A 6,000-nucleotide genomic window follows, 5' to 3' on the forward strand; every position below is an offset into this window, starting at 1 on the left:
CTGCGAGTTGGGCTCTAGGTTCTTTCGTCTGGCCGTGACACACTAAAGTATATAAAATTGGTAGTTTCTGTTCCTGCTTAGCACTCAGCATTAAGGAAGTGGCACGACTGGTTTGCCCGTTGTCAGTATAATGTGACCGGATAGGGTGGGTTGCTTGGTGTCTTCGGTGGCATGTTTCAGTGATATTTCCCTATAAATAGGGCAATAGTTCAAGAAGACACAACACGAATATACCGCAGTCTCAATTTAATAATTCAATCAAGTAAACAAACAAAGCGTAGTGAATACCATACAACTCAAGTGTTGATTATATCACCTCATAAATCAAAAGGCTACTTGATTATGATCCGCTGTATTCTGTCTTCTTATACCTCCTATTTATAACGGTGTCTGTGATTAGTTGAAACACGTCACATTATCTTCCTTTCCTATTGTACAAATTCTGATTCATTGCCAATATATATATATACGTATAATATATAACCTGTCCTGCTATTATATCGTCGGAAAACAATTCTTTGTGCTAACAATACGTTATAGAACATAACGATGTATGGTTCATAGACTTAATTTTGTTAACAAAGAAATTCTGCGAATTGATGAAAGATATGACGTGTGTGTTTTACTTCAATACAAAACACTTCTTTCTATGTTATAACTACTGAAATAACAACACTAGGACAATTTTTACCCGACACATAAAACCAGTCTAACAAAGTCTATAAAAAGGGTAGTGTCTTGCTTATCGTACAGCATATATGGAGAAGGACAACTGGTTCACCCGTTGTCAGTATAAAGTGACCAAGTGGGGTGTGTTACTCTTGGTATCGTTGGCAGCATGCCTCAGTGACATAGCACTATTAAACGGGCCAAATTTCCACTATGCAAGAAGACAAAACACGAATAAACCGCAGTATTCCAAAACACACACCGCACACTTCTTTCTTGCTACACAGCGCATACATAGGATGCCGTCCTTACATGACTCTGGGTGTTAATAGGACGTTAATTAATCAAACAAATAAAGCCATTTTCATATTTCTCTTTACTCTACATGCCATTACTCAGAGTCATTACAACCTCGTCTTCGTGATCGGATTGGAGACCCCGACCTTTTAACCCGATCAACGAAAGAGATTTACTTACATGCTCCTATATTTTTATTAGGAAACTTCGTTTTGGGATGGTTTTGAAAATATCCTTCCACTATTAATCGGTTTTTAATGGCAAAGACATTAACTATAAAGTAGAGATCGGTTATGGTTAGAGTACGTGGATTCAATAATTGTATCTTACATAGAAGTCACAGGTCAGTAACAAAGTAGCTGTAAGCTTCCTTTTACACCATTTACGGTTACAGCCCCTCCCTCTCCATCTTTATATAAAAGGTGTACTTAATGGAATCGGTTACCAATATTGAAGAGATTGTAAGCTTCCAAATATATCTTATATTATGTAGTATAAAAACCATTTCCGCTACAGTTACGTTTCGCGGGTGATAAAATTTGCGAAAATGTTTCGCTTACACATAAGGTAGAACCATACTAGTTGAAATATCTAAACGGCGAAAATAAACCGTTTTATATTAACTGAAAAATATCTTTTGTAACTCAAAAATGTTTAGCTTTAAATGTTTGCCAAGTTGTGTGAATAGAGTCCGCCGACATACTAAATACTATGACATAACGCACAATGTTCGGTCACTTTTCCGTTACGCCGGAATTTCATTGGAAAAAGCGTTGAACAGTAAAATAATATAAGCGCAATACTATTTTGTTTTTTGATTGAAAAACAGAAAAGATATATTTATTCAATTACGGGAGGACTTTTATCAAAATGTCTGCAACATATTTTTTCTATTGATGCGTTTTTTTGTTGAGAAAATGACGTTTTTTGGCGCGACAGATATAACACGCACCTTTATGCGGTTTCAGTTAAAGTGTCACTGTGGTCATACTGAACACCACATGGCGGTAAAATTTGACACAGAGATTCCCCGAAAACGCACTATAATGATGTCATTTCGTTATAATGAATTGTGACGTCATACTTCAAAATGGTGGACTTTGTTTGTAGACGTGCCGATCGACAGATCAGAAGAGAAAAGATAAAAAAGTGAAAAACTACAAATACACACAGTACAAAACGGTACTAATACATGATAAAGAGACATGAATTGTTAATATAAAAATACATTTTTCTTCTATTTTAATAACATGTCAGAAAATATAGACTGCGACGTCGTTCTACTTTTTTATCGAACAAAACCTTTGTCTTGCAGAAATGACACAAAATGAAATTTTTCATATTAACTGTTCTGTCACGCAAGTTCACGACGTTGAAAAGTGACTTTATATGAGGAATTATGGTTTCTATTCAGAATAAAAAAATACGTTTTTGCTCAAATATACGTGTGCGAAATCTCTACTGAAAATTCAAAAAAGTATTCGAAAAATTGTGTTTTTTCTTTGTCTTGTAGGTTTGCCGAATGTCGGAAATGACGTCAATTACGCACGTCACGTTATAAAATAAAGACGTCTTTTACATTCAATAACGTTACATAAAAGTGACCGAACATTGTGCGCGACGTCTATGTGTATTACAGTGAAATAATGGTGGAATTTACATTGTGGACGTTTCTATGTTTCTTCATTGCGGTGACATTTGCCACAGGAGAAGGTAATATCTATTTTTTTTACAAATGGTTTTCTTTTAAATAGTTTGGTAATTAATTCCATTCATTTTTATGGATATGTTGTCAGATTATCGTTAATATTAATCACTTGTCATAATGTATTCAAAGATGAAAATACAAACATTGGATAATTATCAAATACCAGCAGATACGGACCTTTATTCTTGTCAATCCGAAAATTTTATGATAACGAGACAACTTATCAATCCAGATACTGTATCTCATTACACATGTATAATGTAAAATAATATTTTCAAATATTTACATATGGGAGAGGAGTTGCGTACAAATTAACCTAATCGCAATGACGTATGAATACAAACCAAGAGCAGAGCGGACTACTTCTAGTTCAACCTAAAAATCTAATTTCGTTTACATTTTACCTTTACAGTTTTGCTTTGATTTCATGTTAAACTAATACGTTTTCGGTCCTATTGTGGTCTCAAGATTGACCCCTAGGTGACACAAACAATATTATGTTAGTCAGCGTATAACGTCAGAAAAAAAGAAACAATTTTTTAGTTGATACGACCAACACTGAAATTTGACTATCGGTAGGATTGATTTGACTGTTAGTGAAATTATTGCATGTAATAAATAGAATTCTTTATATATAGAAATTAATTTTTGAATTAGTAAAAATAATTGTACTATATACAATATGTATAAAAATGGATGAAAATAAGTGATATTTTTTGCAATAAACTGTGTACTATATGAGAATGGTAAAAAAGGATATATAGATGCAAAATATAATGAATATAAAACCACTATGAGGAAATGAGAATATGAACAGTGAGCAATTGCGAAATCATCAGATAGTTAGTATATAAATATTGTTATTATTATAAGAAAGGATCCACAAACACAGAAAGACAATCTAAAGTTATTTTATTGAGTAAATGGCAATATAGGGTCACGGCTGATTTTAGAATTGGCTGCCGCAAATGGTCAGCCACAATTACTATTACTAATTCAAGTGTATTCAATCCAATCAACATATTCAACTTTATTCAATCAATTCAACTGTATTTTAACAGTATTCAATCAATTCAACTGTATTCAATCAATTCAACTGTATTCAATCAATTCAACTGTATTCAATCAATTCAACTGTATTCAATCAATTCAACTGTATTCAATCAATTCAACTGTTTTCAATCAATTCAACATACTCAATGGTTTTCATTGAATCAACAGTCATTTTAAATTAACCTATTCTATAACATTAAAGACATTCAATTGTTTTCAATCCAATTCAACCCATTAATTTGTTTTTAATCAAACACAATTATTTCCACTTAATAAAAAATATATTCTTCGAATTCAACATCTCTTTAAAGCATTGTCTTCATTTAATTCAACCTATTAAGATCTTCATTTGTATTCATTCCATGAAGAATTCACTTAATTATTTGATCCCGATAACGCCGATAAAAATGTCTTATTACAATTGTCCTACTAATCAAATAATTTGCCGTAAACTGCCAAATGGACGCAGTGAGACCATGTCTCACTGAGGCCACCGCCACACCCTAGTGGGGAGGAAACGGCAAATTATATAATCAAATCTATGTATCTTCAATACCTTCCTGTAACCCTTTAAGAAAAATGTTGTTGTCTGTTGTGGATAAATGGACCCCATCAGAGAACAAGGAAGGGGCATTTCAGGGTGTTTGGTATAAAATCCCTCATGATCCACTACTGATTTTGCACATGTACTATTCAGACGCAACCTACAACGCTCCATGGCGTCATACTCTTCTTTCACATGATCCCGCCATTTAAGCCGAGGTAAAATTTGGGGCCAAACCACACGTTTTCCAGGGAATCTATGCACATATGGACAAGATATACAAGAGGACTTCCTCCAATATAATTCCCCCTTCATGCAGTAGTATAATATCATGTTCAGGACCTATTTAAGTCAACAGCGTGATCTTTGAGTCGAGGTTTCTTAACTTCAACCCACGGTAACTATGCCGCCAAATTTTCAAATTAAGTCTGTCCAATCCAAGAACAGGAAACACCGGCCTCTGTAATGCCTCAAACTTTGCCCATCTGATGATGGAAGAGCCAAAGCATGTTGTCAGGATGTTTTCTCGACCCCACAACAATCAATAAGATGTTATACGTATGTATGTCCTCAAGCACTGAGAACTCCATCTACCTGCACTTTTTATGTCCGAGTCGGTGAGCCAAGGCATTGCAGCTGAGGTTGCTGCCCCTATTCTGAATGAATGCGACTTGTAGGATCATACCCTAATTGTGCCAGGGTCCTTTTTAACACTGCACTAAACTAGTACCAGGTCATACTCGCCCCATCATAATGACACAGAAGTGGGCCGTCCCGTTTTGGACGGATCTTTAAAAAATCGTGCAAACACTGTAAAGGACAGCTCGCCCCTTTTCTCTATGGATAACAAGCACAGTTCCTCTCCCTAACTGATCAAGTTTCAAAAAACGTATTTTTAAGTGTAGCTTGGAGTTATCTGGGGTTATTAAGACATCATTTACACTAACTATGTTTTGTAACTGACAACCTTTTGTAACAGTTATCTCCCCTACCCGCACAAACACTGCAAATGCCAAAGAATAATCTAACTTAAATAATGCTAATTCGTACCTATCACGACAGACCACTGGCAAGATATGTAGTATTTTTCCTAACAAATCCTTTGTAATTGGCAAACGAGGGTTAATTTTACTCTTTTACAGTTCATACCTTCTAAAATCTTGTTCACAATGAAACACCTTGTAGGATCTAGTTTACCTTGAACCTTACATTTGTAACTGATGACAGACACATAAGACCTACCTGTTGCTACTGTTTTACCTCTTAATGAAAGGTGTGCAATAAATTGAATAACTTGCCCTAAAGATGGCGGCCATAGTTGTGAGAATTTGAAATCCCGTCTAAATTTCTCAAATGAATTTAAACCTGTTTGATATGTCAACCTGGTATTTTCAACCATAGATACCATTAAGAGTCTGCCTGCTTCAGCTTTAAGATCATCTGCGAGAATTGTATAATATAATAAGTTTTATTTCATAAGATACTGATATAGACTTACAGCTATTCGTGTGTGTCCCAGGTCTATATATACTATCAGTTATCAGTGTCATGCGATAGCTGGCCAGGTCTGTACATAATAGTCTGGATTATAGGTATAAGTTTCTCGTTGTTGTGTAATGGTATGTGGTGCCTGAACATCTTATATGTAATGCTAATTGTGAAACTGGTCAGTATTAATTGGTTCAGCGTGTTACTTATGTTATGCAGTAGCTATCCATGTATCAGATGT

The sequence above is a fragment of the Argopecten irradians genome, chromosome 7 (assembly GCF_041381155.1).
Source record: "Argopecten irradians isolate NY chromosome 7, Ai_NY, whole genome shotgun sequence".
In the NCBI taxonomy this organism is placed as follows: Eukaryota; Metazoa; Mollusca; class Bivalvia; order Pectinida; family Pectinidae; genus Argopecten; species Argopecten irradians.